We start from the raw sequence: 16,775 nt of genomic DNA on the forward strand, positions 1-16,775 counted from the left end.
TTTTACGAACCCCACCAAAAAAAATCCAGAGGCGTCATGTCTGGCAAACGAGCCGTCACGACAAATCTCCTCCGCGTCCAATCCAACGATTTGGGGATTGTCTCTGCAACTCCTTTTTAGTCATCAGCGAAAAATGTGCCGGACGCTCATTATGTTGACACCACATTCTGTTCCTTGCTCCTAAAGGTATTTCTTCCAATAACAGACCTAATGTTTCTTGCAGAAATGTGGTGTACTTCTTACCGTTAAGTTTTCCTTTGATGAAATATGGGCTTATAATTCTGTCCTCCAGAATACATTCACCGACCACGGTTTTTGGTGTGCAACTTGTGCAGCCAACATGGATTTCAGTTGCCCAGTAATTCACGTTATGCAAATTAACATTTCCATGGTTCGTTAATATAGCCTCGTCAGTAAATAAAATCAAATTAATAAATAAATATCTCATCCCTCTGAATCTGAAGTTGAGCCCATCGGCAGAATTCAGTGCGACGCCTACAATCCATACCAGTTAACTCTTGGTGGAGACTGATATGGTAAGGATGATATATATGGCGTTGCAGAACACGAACAACAGTACTCTGGCTCATGAGAGATTGTCCTGCGGTTTGATGCGATCTACATAAGGATCTCGAACCACAGTGGCAATAGTACCAATTTCCGTTTCCTCATTAGTAACTTTCGTTTGCCGGACATGTTTCCGATGCGTTAAAGATCCAGTTGTTTTCAATTTATCACACACATATTTAAATACACTCCTCGAAATTGAAATAAGAACACCGTGAATTCATTGTCCCAGGAAGGGGAAACTTTATTGACACATTCCTGGGGTCAGATATATCACATGATCACACTGACAGAAACACAGGCACATAGACACAGGCAACAGAGCATGCACAATGTCGGCACTAGTACAGTGTATATCCACCTTTCGTAGCAATGCAGGCTGCTATTCTCACATGGAGACGATTGTAGAGATGCTGGATGTAGTCCTGTGGAACGGCTTGTCATGCCATTTCCACCTCGCGCCTCAGTTGGACCAGCGTTCGTGCTGGACATGCAGACCGCGTGAGACGACGCTTCATCCAGTCCCAAACATGCTCAATGGGGGACAGATCCGGAGATCTTGCCGGCCAGGGTAGTTGACTTACACCTTCTAGAGCACGTTGGGTGGCACGGGATACATGCGGACGTGCATTGTCCTGTTGGAACAGCAAGTTCCCTTGCCGGTCTAGGAATGGTAGAACGATGGGTTCGATGACGGTTTGGATGTACCGTGCACTATTCAGTGTCCCCTCGACGATCACCAGATGTGTACGGCCAGTGTAGGAGATCGCTCCCCACACCATGATGCCGGGTGTTGGCCCTGTGTGCCTCGGTCGTATGCAGTCCTGATTGTGGCGCTCACCTGCACGGCGCCAAACACGCATACGACCATCATTGGCACCAAGGCAGAAGCGACTCTCATCGCTGAAGACGACACGTCTCCATTCGTCCCTCCATTCACGCCTGTCTCGACACCACTGGAGGCGGGCTGCACGATGTTGAGGCGTGAGCGGAAGACGGCCTAACGGTGTGCGGGACCGTAGCCCAGCTTCATGGAGACGGTTGCGAATGGTCCTCGCCGATACCCCAGGAGCAACAGTGTCCCTAATTTGCTGGGAAGTGGCGGTGCGGTCCCCTACGGCACTGCGTAGGATCCTACGGTCTTGGCGTGCATCCGTGCGTCGCTGCGTTCCGGTCCCAGGTCGACGGGCACGTGCACCTTCCGCCGACCACTGGCGACAACATCGATGTACTGTGGAGACCTCACGCCCCACGTGTTGAGCAATTCGGCGGTACGTCCACCCGGCCTCCCGCATGCCCACTATACGCCCTCGCTCAAAGTCCGTCAACTGCACATACGGTTCACGTCCACGCTGTCGCGGCATGCTACCAGTGTTAAAGACTGCGATGGAGCTCCATATGCCACGGCAAACTGGCTGACACTGACGGCGGCGGTGCACAAATGCTGCGCAGCTAGCGCCATTCGACGGCCAACACCGCGGTTCCTGGTGTGTCCGCTGTGCCGTGCGTGTGATAATTGCTTGTACATCCCTCTCGCAGTGTCCGGAGCAAGTATGGTGGGTCTGACACACCGGTGTCAATGTGTTCTTTTTTCCATTTCCAGGAGTGTATACGACGCGTAGTGTGAGTACGTTTAGGACATCTTTCAGCGTATAAGTCTCTAGCTCTCACTGAATTTCGTTGGCATTCTCCGTAAATTAGAACCATATCAACTTGTTCCTAGAAGGAATACATCATTCACATTTGCTAGTCTTACCGTTCCTATTAGTGTTGTTGTATTTCTAAACCATCAAATGGTGTTTACATGTCAAAGACACGTTACATGGATACGCCGTATTCGTAGAATGTTTACTATTTGCACGATATAGAAGAGAGAATTGTCAGAGCATGTGCTTCGATCGGTTCCTCAGTGATAAGTACTACTCAATCCATGATAAGAATATTGCAGCACTGCATTGATACCAACGGTCATCATTTCGAACACCTTCTGTAAATGGACGTTCATGCCATCTGTATGACCTTCGTTGACCTTCAAAAACCTTACTGTTACACATCATTGGATTTGTCTAGATAGACGCTATCAGAAGATAAGTACCAAACTATAGCATCCCATTTTTTTAAAAAAAGTTGACCTTCATATCTCTGAAGCGACCCCACCTAGCAACAAAAAACCAACGCCATATTTTGGCCCCCATTTTCCCATGCAACTTCTGTCCCACAAGCTTTTCAGATACTATCATACTTTCGGAGTTATTCTTGGTGGCAATAGTTAGAGACTCACTCTGTAGAATATATCCACCATTCGCCTTGATGCTGGCTTCATCTCTGCTTGGGACACATTCGATGAGGCGTCTGAATCTCTGTGGACGAATAACAGCCCATGCTTGCTCAAGAGCCGAAACTAGAAGAGGTAGTGATATTGGACGCTGGGGTCTCGTGCAGAGCCGATGCTCTAACTTACCAAAAAATATGTTCCATTGGTTTCCAGTCGGGACTCTGGACATGTCTAGTGGCTAGCTCTGCAGCTCTGGATCACGGGGACCTGGGATCTATTCTCGGCCGTGTCGGGGATTATCTCCGCTTGGGGACGGTGTTTGTGTTGTCTGCATCATTTCGTCATCATTCGTGGATGTGGCGAGTCTAGAACGCGTAAATATTGGGATATTGTACAGGCACTGATAACCAAGCAGTTGAGCACCCCACAAACCAAGTCATCATCATTGAGCTGTGGCGAACTGGTGCCAGTGTTATTTTGTTCGTGTATCGCTGAGATCGATTGTGGTTGAGCTAAGTCATCTTTGCTATTCGAGTGTCATGTCTTCAGGGTTGGCGGGTGAAGCGAGTTGGTTGTTAGTCTTCGATGGATAACCGTCGAGATCTCGTGACATTCGCGGGGAGACGAGTGCCTACGGCTGCAGAACGTGCGTGATGACCGTTACACGTTGCGGTGTGAAATTGGTTGGCCGTTTTGCCGACATGTTCAGCTTGGAGATACAAGTTCTGTGACTTCGCTGGGAACAAAATTTAAAGGGAAGCGGTGAAGCTGTGGAACCCGCTCCATCGTATTGTGTACCTGGTATGGAGTGAGTCGTCGTAATTGTGTTTGTTCACCGTTGCACTCAGAGATTCTAAACTTCATTATTATGGTGATACTTTCATAGTCGAACCTTAAGACGGTGTGAAAGAGTTCAGGTGGCCTTGTTAAATAGTGGCCGCTATTTGAAAATTTTTCAGTGCTTTGTGTCTCTTGCAATCAAATGATTTTATGTTGCCATTTTAAAAGCCTGCACTCTATTCATACAGTTGTTCATGTGTAAGTGAGTCAAAGGCTCTGCCGAGCATTTCTATGTTTCAGAGTTATTGGAATGTCTTTGTGATTCGGCCAGAAACTTTTGATTGTGCCAGCGCCTTGTTGGGGAGTTAAATGTCATCCGAGGTCTAGGCCTGGCAGTGTTTAAGAACTTGGTCACAAGCAGAGTTGTTCACATATCGCCTTCCCAAGTTTAGTATTTATCTTCCTTCCGTCAAGGCGGGTTAAGCTGGTAGATACATATATTGTATGTAACCTGTTTGTACATGAACATGTTTTCTTAAATATTAGGGACTGGCAACTGGCTAAACCTTGAACTGTGTAGCATCTGCTGAGCTTCTTGTGGAGCTTTTTCTAGTAATTTTTTAACACGTCTGAGCACTTAAACATTTATTTTTTAAAGATCAATGATTCTGTTGAAGTTTTTTTTTATTTACATGGTTCTATCATATTATGTAATGGCATCTTAGGTTGGTACAAGTGTTCAATTGTTCTTAAGCCACCCTTTACCTGTAATTGTTTTCATTATATCTAAAGATAAAGGGTTACTATTTTTCATTATATCTATTTTGAGGGAAGTAATATATTGGTGTTTGAAGTTCTCAAGCTTGTCAGTAACTCTGTTTTCTTAATTTGGAATTGTTTGTTAGAGTACTCAGTACGTTGAGTTTCTAACTCTATTTGCAAAGTTTTATCTAGTGGCTTGTCCACAATTTGTAGTTGTCAATTTTTTTAAAAGTTGTAGTGTCAGTAAACTGTCTTAATTATAAATTGTGACTACCAACCATGATTCCATCCCTCTTCCTCTTTTATGGTATATAAGATGTGGTATATAAGTGACTTATGATTAACAAATCATGTATCAATCATCATCATCATCTGGGCATGTGAGTCCATTTCAGTAACATTATTGTCCAGAAAACATTGCCTCACAGATAATGCTTTCTGACAGTTTGGCTTGTCACCAAAGCGCAATGCCAAATAGTCATCATGCCTGAACTGTTAGTCTACAGTATGCACTACATAACGCCTTAAAATGTATTCATATCCTTCCACATTTCTCGATTGCAATAAGGAGACGACATCTTAACCTCGACAAACATCCTCGTCCTGCAACAAGAGCTCCTCTTTACTACACACGATGGCAGGCATTCGTGAACCTCAAACATCTCCTCAGGATTGACACATAGTATAACGTGATTCATACTCCAGGTTACTAGTTTCCAGTCATGTGCTTTCCGGTGGCGACCCTCTTTGCTCCACAGTGACAGTGTTAGTTTTGACTTCAGGAATGTCTGGCTCCATCATTATACCCCATTTTTGAACTCCCCACACATGGTCATTGTATTACCTGGACTGTATTGAGGCACTTTGGAACACACAAATGGTTCGTTATCTCTGCTGATTTCATGCGATTGTTTCACAACCAGTCTTTGCAATGCTCGATGGACGTCCATCTGTACGTGAGGTTCCCGGGAGTTTGTTTAGCTTTGGCTGTTTCTTCGTGTTTCCACTTCACATCACCTACAGTAGACTTAGGCAGCCTTGGAAGGATTGAAATGTTCCCGAAATTTTGCTACTTCGGTAACATCCAGTGACTAGTCCACATTCGAAATCACTGAAATCATCTGACCGACCCATTCTCCTGCCACTGCTTCTCTACTGAGAACACTGCTCTACCCGCCTCCTTTTGTAATGGCGTGTCAAACTCTTGTAACTTCTTATCGCCTGGAATAAGATTTTCACTCCACAGTGGAGTTTGCGCTGATATGAATCTTCCTGGCAGATCAGGACTGAGTGCCTGACTGAGACTCGAACTCGCAAGAGAGCTTCTGTAAAGTTTGGAAGGTAGGAGATGAGATACTGGCAGAAGTAAAGCTGTGAGTACCAGGCGTGAGTCGTGCTTCGGTAGCTCAGATGTTAGAGCACTTGCCCGCGAAAGGCAAAGGTCCTGATTTCGAGTCTCAGTCGGGCACACAGTTTTAATCTGCCAGGAAGTTTCATCTTATGGCCTCTTTCGAATTAAATAGTGGGGTCCATATACTTTTGATCAGATAGGGTATTATGTTAACAGTTGCGGATGATGAATGTTACAGATTTTGTATTGTGTAATTTCTCATTGGATTGGTACGTTTCACATCTGAAGATAGGAACGTCACTTTCAGAACATATTGTGAGTCATCAATACACTGTGAGCAATATTTTTCCTTTGACTTTTTATCCAAATAAAATTTATTAGTGTCATGATTCTAATCATTTTATTTTGCTGCTAGATAAAAATGAATTCTTTCTTATAGTTTTTGTTTGATTCCCAATATTTGAAATTAATTTCTGTGTTTAATCCTACACCGTCGTATTATAGCTTCTTTAAAATGATAAGTAATCCTGTATTTCTGGCCAATTGCTCAGGTAATTTATTCTCACTGGTAGAACAGAAGTGTAGTTTTTTCTGTTATTATGGTTTGGTGAAATTTCTGTTTTTGTTCTTTCAGTCATGCTATTTACTTTTATATTTCTTCTCCACTTAATGCATAAACAGTCAAGTTTTCTGTTCAGTGGACTTTTTTTAAAAATTTCTGATTTTTTTGCAGGACAAATTATCCTTACATCGTCTGTCGCCTGTACCGGAATAATGATTGCGACAGGCTCTATTCACCGAACATGTATGTTGTTTGTCATATATCTTACTTCAGAAATTCTCTAAAAATCTGAAGATCTGTTATTTTTTACATTGAAATTGTGGCTTCTTGAAATATGTGTGCAAAGCATTGACTTTTTGTTCTAGTGAAAACTACAAGTGTATAGTGAAAACAGCAAGTGTATAGACGTTACATCACTTTCTTTGTTGTTCAATATTATATAAGTCTGCAAGCATGTTTCATTTGACTATCTGGCTTTTGTAGCTCATAGGAAATATATGTGTTTACAGTGTCTTGCTTCTACAATCACCTTTGTGCAGTGCAAGCGTTTTACATCCTTACTTTTGGGTTTTTATGGCATTCTGTAGGATACAGATCAACCCATTTTTCGCTGGTGATATAGGAAGTGAGGCACATATACGTTATGCATGTTTTAGCTACTGCAGAATGATTATGATCACGGATTCGTTTTACCACTGTGAGAGTGTCACTGGAAAGCTCAACAAAAAGTGGGGACAGGCGTTACGTGAACAATGATGTGCATATCTGAGGGGTTAGCAAAATTCTGAGAGCTCATTTCCCATTCGCGTCAGAAACATATTACACTCTGCAGCATATATCTTATGTGCGGATCGCGACTCTAAGGTTAAAGAAATACATAAAAAGAATGCAAGTAATTTTTATTCCGTTGTGCTATTCACGAATGGAATAAAAAGGGAGAAAATGATATTGATATGCTAAGCACATACCGCACGGGCCTGCAGAGTACAAGTCTAGATATATATTCACTCCCCTTTCTGACATACATACAATGTCATTTCATGTATGTTGTCTCCTGGCCTAAAAGTAAGTTGGATGCTGGAACCATATTTTACTAGATGGAGTGTGTAGAAGGTAAAAGAAGAGATGCACACTCCTCATCTGCTTCAAATTAGCTGGACTTTTTTTGGTAACCACATGAACTAATGGAGTATGGAATAAAGTGTAAATTTATGATTTATTAAAACATATAGAGATCACTGAAGAAGCGTTTACCATGACAGTGAAGCTCTAAAAGCTTTCGTGACAATAAACTTTGATTTTCATGATATATTAGGACACTACGACTTTGTGAGAAACAAAGATGTTTTTTATGGTTTAGAATTGAGTATTAATGCATAAATATTTACAGTAGGTTTCCTTCTGCATTCAATTCAGTTTGAGCTCTTACTCTGTCTCTAGTAGTCAATCAGAATAGTTGACCGATCACAAGGGACTGAGATGACAAAAGTCATGGAATACCTCCTAATACCATGTCGGGGATCCTTTCTCCCAGTGTTGTGCAGCAACTCGACATAGCTTGGATTCCAAACGTCGTTGGAAGTGCCCTGCAGAAATATTGAGTCCATAACTGCAGAAGTGGTGCGGGTGCAAAATTTGCGCACGAACTGACCTCTCGAATATGTCTGACAAATGTTCACTGGGGTTCATATCGGATGATCTGGGTGATCCAGTCATTTTCTAGAACTGTCCATAATTTTCTTCATAGTAATGGTATGGCACTTTGCCATCCATAAATAATCGTTCGTTCTTTGTGAAACACGAAGTCCATGAATAGCTGCAAATGATCTCCAAATAGCTAAACGTAGGCATTCTCAGCTGTGATCGGTTCTGTTGATCAGAGAACCCTGTCAGCTCCATGTAAACACAACCTACGCTATTAACAGCATTATGGAGCCACCACCAACTTGCACAGTGCCTTGTTGACAACTTGGGTTCATAGCTTCGTGGGGTCTGCACCACACTCAAAGCATACCATCATCTCTTACCAACTGAAACTGGGTCTCATCCGACCAGGCCACAGTTTTCCAGTCATCTCAGGTCCAGTTGATATGGTCACGAACCCACAAGTAGCGATACAGGCGATGTTGCGCTGTTAGCAAAGGCACTCGAGTCGGTTGACTCCTGTCATAGCGCACCAACGCCAAGTTTAGTCGCACTGCCCTTTTTTTTTGGGTTCATCAGTCTTCTGACTGGTTTGATGTGGCCCGCCACGAATTCCCCTCCTGTGCCAAACTCTTCATCATCTCAAAATAGCTCTTGCAACCTACGTCCTCAATTATTTGCAGTATGTATTTTAATCTCTGTCATCCTCTACAGTTTTTGCCCTCTACCGTTCCCTCTAGTGCCATGGAAATCGTTCCATCATGTCTTAACAGGTGTCCTATCATCCTGTCCCTTCTTCTCATCAGTGTTTTCCACATATTCCTATCCTCTCCGATTCTGTACAGAACCTCCTCATTCCTTACTTTATCAGTCCACCCAATTTTCAACATTTGTCTGTAGCACCACGTCTCAAACGCTTCGGTTCTCTCCTGTTCCCGTTTTACCACAGTCCATGTTTCACTACCATACAATGTTGCACTCCAGACGTACATCCTCAGAAATGTATTCCTCAAATTAAGGCCTATGTTTGATGCTAGTAGACTGCTCTTGGCCAGGAATGCCCTTTTTGCCACTGCTAGTCTGATTTCTACGCCCTCCTTGCTCTGTCCATCACTCGTTATTTTACTGCATAGGTATCAGTATTCCTTAACTTCATCTACTTTGTGACCATCGATTCTGATATTGTCTCGCTGTTCTCATTTATGCTACTTCTCATTACCTTCGTCTTTCTTCGATTTACTCTCAGTCCATACTGTGTACCTATTAGATCGTTCAATTCATTCAGCATATCATGTAATTCTTCTTCACCTTCACTCAGGGTAGCAATGTCATCAGTGAGTCGTATCATCGATATCCTTTCGCCTTGAATTTTAATTCCACTCTTGAACCTTCTTTTTATTTCCATCATTTCGTCTTCGATGTACAGATTGAACAGTAGGGGGGAAAGACAACATCCCTGTCTTACACCCTTTTTAAACTGAGCATTTCGCTCTTGGTCGTCCACACTTATTATTTGCTCTTGGCTCTTATACATAGTGCATATTAACTGTCTCTCCTTATATCCTACCCCTATTTTTCTCAGAGTTTGGAACATCTTGCACCATTTTACATTGTCGAATATCTTTTCCCGGTCGACAAATCCTATGAACGTATTGTGATTTTTCTTTAGTCTTGCTTCCATTATCCGCCACAATGTCACAATTGCCTGTCTCGTGCCTTTATCTTTTCTGAAGCCAAAATGATCCTCATATAGCACAACCTCAATTTTCTTTTCCATTCCTATGTATATTATTATTGTCAGCAACTTAGGTGCATGAGCTGTTAAGCCGATTGTGCGACAATTCTCGCACGTGTCAGCTCTTGCAGTCTTTGGAGTTGTGTGGATGATATTTTTCTGAAAGTCAGATTAGTATGTCGCCAGACTCATACATTCTACACACCAAAGTGAAAAGCCGTTTTGTTGCCATTTCCCCCAGTGATTTTAGAAATCCTGATGGAATGCTATCTATCCATTCTGCCTTATTTGATCTTTAAGTCCTCGAAAGCACTTTTACATTATAATTCTAGTACTGGATCCCCTATCTCTTCTGAATCGACTCCTCTTTCCTATCCTATCACATCATGTGGATCTTCCCCCTCATAGAGGCTTTAAATGTATTCTTTCCACCTATCCGCTCTCTCCTCTGCAATTAGCAGTGGAATTCTCGTTGCATTCTTAATGTTACCACCCTTGATTTCAGTGTCACGGAAGATTGTTTTGACTTTCCGGTATGCTGAGTATGTCCTTTCGGCAATCATTTCTTTTCTGATTTCTTCACATTCTCCATGCAGCCATTTGTTCTTAGCTTCCTTGCACTTCCTATTATTTCATTCCCCAACGACTTGTATTCCTGCATTCCTGAGGTTCCTGGAACACTTTTGTTCTTCCTCCTTTCATCAATCAAATGAAGTATTCCTTCTCTTACCCATGGTTTCTTCACTGTTACCTTCTTTGTACCTATGTTTTTAGTAGTAAGTTGGTGGACTGGTGCAGTTGGAGGTAATTTAATATGTTTTTCATTTTCTTATAAACAGTTAGGCTTAATGGATGCAAGCTAACACACTCACAAAAAAATAAAAATTTTCAATCAAATTCTACAGCTACACAACTAACTCCAGACCATGAAACTCATTATCATTTTTAGGCCTCTTCACTCCTTTATACTTTAGTTTAATATCACCATCCTTAAAAAATTGAAAGTCCCAATTACTTATTATTTTATTGAACCTTTCTGGCAAAATAATTCTAAATTTACTATCGAGCTCAAGAGAAATTTTCTCCCTCTGCCCAGTTTTTAAACGTTCACAATCAGTAATGTAATGCCAATCATTACCTCAAGCACACTAATCTTTTTAAACAGATTAGAACTTCTTGCATTATTGAGCTTCTTCAGTAGAGTGTCCATTTATATCGAACAAAATTTTAATAATCTTTTAAACTTTTAATCTTTATAAATATGACTAATGTGTTCGATAAATTTCAGTTTGACATCTTTGTTGAAAGAAGTAATAATCCAAGAGAGAAACAAGTTGAGTGTAATATTTGCAAAGAATATTTTAAACGATCATTAATTATAGATCTGTAAATAGCCATGAAAATTCCAGCGATAGTTAAATAACAGAATAGATCAATGTTAGTTATCTCTAGAAACTATTTCTTAATTCCAAGCAACCACTTCTTAAAATATTTACATCAGAATTACAGTACTTGTTAATTTCTTTCTTCATATTGAACACATCATTTTCTGTAACTCTAGAGCTGTGCCATTTCAGAAATGCTTCTCTATCTTTTGGCTTTATAGTGTCAACACAGTAATATTCAGTATCAGAAATCGCTTATATGTAGTTTTCATTTTCTGGCTTATTGAATAAATATGAGAAGTACCCTTTCTTCAATTCTTTCAAATCAAATGTTTTTGGAAAACTACTAGGTGTATCTTGTACAAAATTACTGATATCTATAATTGTTATGCCCAGCTGTTTGACCTCCAATAGCATCAGTTTAGTTCCTGTGTAAATGTTGTATGGCCTTACTGTATTTTCAACACAGTACTTCAAAATGAATTGTGAATCGTAACCTTTTACATAGTGAGCTATGAATGTGTGACAACTGTTCTTTTTAAATGCTATCCACCTACAGAATTCATCATTTGTCTTAAATTTATAAACAGTATCACCTATTAAAATTATGAACAATTACAAGATATCTTAGTTGATTCATAACCAGACCACGTGTATCTTTCAATATAGCTACAATCAACTTTCTTTGGAAAGCCTTTTTTAAAACATTTAAACTCTTTGCCACCAACTGTTTTATTACATTGGAAGCACTGGTAAACATAAAAGTCTTTGAATTCTCCATTAACATAGCAACCTTCTACATTACAATTTGGGCAACCTTGCAGTATAAATTCCTCGCCAAAACGTTCACAGATACCACCTTTTAGCAGTACATGCTGCATATAACATTTATGATATCCAATGTCCACTATTTGTTTACAATTTCTGCGAAGTTCAAAGCCACTTTTACGTTCTTTAGATCTTAAACAAATGTTTTTGCATCCTTCACACTTGTAAGCTGTATGACAAACTTCTTGGTGATTGTACAAGTATTCTTCATTATAACAGTATATATTGCATTTCTCACAACAAATCTTATTTTCTTCAGTTTTATGTTCTGTACATTTGCAGAATATGCACACGTTTCTTTTTTACATCTATGAGCATCCTTGTTGTGATAAGCTTTCTTGCATTTATCTTAGAAATATGAAGATACCAAGTAAGCAGTAATCCTTCTTCATTGTATTCACCCAACTGATTCTGCAATTCGTATTTGTCTCCTACTCTGATTTTCTTAATTTCGTTATCAGTGAGTTCTCTTCCCAAAATATTATTTGTTTGGTATGTCAAAGCCACAATTACAGCTCTAGGGCAGCAAAGATTATCATTGTTATTAATTCTTGTGATACATCTCTTATTACTTTTGTCTTCAACTAAATTTATAATTTTTTGCCATTACTACCTTGGCCTCTAGGAATTGCTGTCATCTGAGTATTAAACGATGTTTCTGCTATATCAACAGTCTCATCAGATGTTAAGATGTCCCTCATTTTATTCCACAAAACTTCAACAGATTCTCAAGTATTATTCGATGCATTATAACCTGTAGAAATTGGATGAAACATTTTTGGGTTATTGACTGTTGTATTCAACTTATCTTCTTTCCTGGAATTTGTTCTCTTTTCAGGAACATCCACCATCGAATTGAGTGCCTTCGTTATATATCTGTTTTCTCACTAAAAGTATCGAGTTTGGCAATGTTAGCATGATTAAAGACAATTTTATAGTCAACAGACCACACTTTAAATTTTTCATTAAATTTCGATTTAATTTCTTTAATCTCAAATAAATGCTTTTTAGATGGCTCAGCTTCCTTTTCTTGTACAAATATTTTGTTACTAAATGGGTAAATTTGATCACAACTGACTATTTCTTGGTAGATGAGACCTTTCAGTAATATCATCATCAAATCTGTAAAAGTAATTTCTGTTGGGTACACTCTTTGGTCTTAATCTAGTCCTTTGGAATGCATCTTGGTGAAATTTAAACTCTCGTAATCCAATATCGTTAATTAATTCTGATTTCTTTAATGTAGTGTATCCTCTAATGCCAAGACTTTTGCTTTTGCTTTTTAACTCACTTCCAGATTTTCGTAGGTCTTGTAGGACCTGATAAATTATTTGAAATGATTAAGTTGATAAGATCATCCTTTTATTATTATTGCAATAATTACAAAGTTGAGCAACTGTGAAATCTCTCAGCGATGCATCCATTTTATTATGTTTTACTATAGAAAATTTTCATTAACGTTTGAAAAATGGGCAGTGGTAAATTATTCAAAACAATTACATTAATTAAATCGTCTTTTCTAAATCTGTTATGTACTTGTAAATTATTCCTTCTGCAATAATCACAAAGTGGAGTGACTGTGAAATCTCTGAGAGAGCCTTCAATTTTATTAGCTTTGCAAAAAAAGAGAATTTTCATTTTCAATGTGACTATTTGTTTCTAAATATTTTATGAGATCCCATTTAACTACTTCTTTTCTACACTTACACACTTTTTTGCCTATTTTCTAGTTGACAACTCTTGCATCTACTTGCAAGCTTGTCCCTATATGAATTACTTAAGTAAAAACAGCCAAGATCTTTAATTTCTTTACAGCCAATACATTTCACATAATGTTGTTCTCTATTTAACTCTTGTTGTTGTTTGTAAAAATGAAGAAAATCCTTCATATCTTTAAACATTGCCATAGGACTCTTTTTTTTATCATATGCTTTTCTGTAAAGGATACTAGTACATTCTTTACAAGCATATGAAAGCTTATCCTTCGAATATTTATCAATTGACTTCTCCACGTCGCATTTTTTACACTTCTTGTGCACTTCCATTTATTTAGATAAAATTGTCATTGACAATTAATTTTTTTCCTTAATAAATGAATCTTTTTTCATGCTGTGGGCTTGATAGCTGTATAGATAAAGTTTTTACACTCTTAATTTTCCTTCTCTCACTAGTATTTCTACTATGTGTTTTTCATTTCACAAAAAGGAAATTGTAATCTTTAATGACACACTTTTAAGGAAATTGCTGATATATGCATAATTAACAGGCCATGATGGATGCTGATAGTAAAATGTTTGAAGATTTAAAGGTGAACGATTCATACAGCTTAAGAGGTAATGAAAAATCTGATGCCTGTTATAATTTGTTAATGTATTTTCATTCTATATAAATGGCACTTGTCGCTAGTTCAGAACTGAACATTTTCGAATTCCTTCAAGAAAGAAAGTACAAATTAAATTTGGGAACATGATTCAATGACATTTGGGTTCCTTTGTTTAATAAACAGAATGTTTTGATAACAAACGACATTTTGTGCTTCATTCACTATAGAATTGCATGGTCCGTGCTCCTGGACCATGTAAAATTATAAATAATAAAAAATCTTCTACTTGAATCTTCGTAAAATTATAGCCTTGAAAACAAAGTGATCAGACATGATGATCCTCTTGCTTCAGAGTACAAATACTTCCCAAATGAAATAAAATCGTTAGCTCCTCACAATTTAACTAAAAAGACATGGAAATGTTTGCCTGTGCAAAACTTCAAGAAACTGATCATGAGTTTATATACCAAAGTTGCTAATGAAATTAAAGATTATTATATAACAAATGAGGATACATTAGTTAACTATCTTAATTACAGAACATCTGTTGAAAAAGAGAAATCTCAAAAAGTTATTTAACAATATGCAATAGAAATGAAAAGCACAAGATCAAGAATTGAAAGAAAAGGAAGAAGAATGTTTACAATTAAAAGAAATAATATCTGATGTAGTGGAGATGATACATTGATACATTAAGAATATACATTGCTACGTCCAAGCAGTACGCCAAGAAAAATTATTTTAAAGTTGGTGGCGTATTATCTGAAAATCATCTTTCAAAAAGATTATCAAGCTATAATAGTGGTAGACCTAAAGATGATAAAATATTTTATGTAAGAAAATATAAATGTACTGATTATAAATTAATAGAGCAAATGCTTAATATTTATTTTGGTGTACACAGAGTAGATAAAAGAAAAGAAATATACAATATGCACTTCAACAGTCTATCTTACTCCGTTAAGAAATTGTGTGACCAATCCAACAATATTGTTGATGAAGTAAATGAAAAGAGAAAAAATATTTATGATGAAATTTTAACTGTCCCTGCTGCAGAATTTTAACTTCCTAACGTATTTTAATTCTATATAAATGGAGGCACTTATTGATCTAAAGAATAATAAGCTTCCCTATAACAACCAAAATATCCTATTAATTATTGATGAAAATAATGAACCATGTTTTAAAGGTATAGATGTTGCTGGAATATTAGACTATAAAAAATCTAGTGATGCTATTAAAAACATGTGGATGGTGAAGGTAAACAAAGATTTATAGACACCATACAACAAGGTGTCCAAAATATTGACATAAAACCTATATTTATTAATGAATCAGGATTATATTGCCTAATATTAAAATCAAAAAAAGAAGAAGTAAAAGCATTCAAAAAATGGGTTACACATGAAGTTGTACCAGCAATTTGCGAACATGGTGAATATAACATTGAAAAAAGCGACGATTGATGTTTATAAATACCAAATAAAATATTTACAAGCAATATGTGAATTGGATAAAAAACATATTGAAGATTTGAGGGAAACAATTAATATGGCTTCTGATGTAATAAACAAAAGAAACAGAGAAATATATACACTATTACTGGATGTTGTTCCTCAAACAAACAATGAAAATATAAGACCAGCTAATGTTGTTTTAAGATTATATAATTTAAATTATGAATAATATGACATGTGAGCACAATTAAAAAATGTACAAAGGAAAAGAACATAATCAGGAATATGGACCAAAACAGTGAACAAATTTTAAGAATTGATTGTGTGCCAAATTCAATAAATTTGTATCAACAAATGAAAGAAAATTTGTGAATTGTTTGCTATCATAATTATTTTAACACTTTGAATAACTATACACAAGTTTTAGAGAATATTAAAGGGGGCTCCCTTCTAATGCTTCAGCTACTGCTGTCGCTTGTAATATTCATAAGCAATACATATTTCATCTCCATGGAAATCATAGAAATAATTTACTTTCATCAGTTAATTGATGTATGAATGTAGATATTATATCATCATACAATAACATACAGATAGAAAGAATAAAAGTGCCAATTTCCTCATCAGCACAATTTGGAACATTTAATAGAAATTTTTTTATTAAAAATTTATTAAAACAATGGGTGCTGTTGTGTAGCACGACCTTAAATTTACAACAATACAATAGTGTCAATCACCAACTATTACTTTATCTTTATTTACCCAACTGTTGTGCGAATTATCAAAGCCCAACCACTTATCGTAAACTTTATCTCCTTTCTTTCTCAGAACTTTTGCAATGAGATACACATCTGGATATTTCATTTTACTGTAGCTATTGCTCATAAAAATTACCTTCAATATCTTTCAGTTTATAATTGATTGGATTACAATGAATCACATCTTGAATTTCAAAAATTTCTGTTGACCAGTTGGCAGTATATCCTTTTTCCAAAAGTCCTTTAAGTTTACTGACCCTAACTTTATCTCCTTTTTTAAATTTAGCTTTTTCATTAGACACATGTTACCAATTTTTAAATTTTTCTCACTAACTTCAATTGGTTCCA

At 37.7% G+C, this 16,775-nt stretch overlaps 1 protein-coding gene across 1 annotated transcript in view; it reads left to right on the forward strand.

Moving 5' to 3' along the window:
* Positions 1 to 16,775, forward strand: part of LOC126292265 (luciferin sulfotransferase-like) — a 248,781-nt gene that overhangs the window by 63,164 nt on the left and 168,842 nt on the right. The window contains exon 2 of the mRNA XM_049986165.1: positions 6,469 to 6,540. The gene's annotated coding sequence lies outside the window, so the exon portion shown is untranslated. The remainder of the gene's footprint in view (positions 1 to 6,468; positions 6,541 to 16,775) is intronic.

The sequence above is a fragment of the Schistocerca gregaria genome, chromosome 9 (assembly GCF_023897955.1).
Source record: "Schistocerca gregaria isolate iqSchGreg1 chromosome 9, iqSchGreg1.2, whole genome shotgun sequence".
Taxonomy (NCBI): domain Eukaryota; kingdom Metazoa; phylum Arthropoda; class Insecta; order Orthoptera; family Acrididae; genus Schistocerca; species Schistocerca gregaria.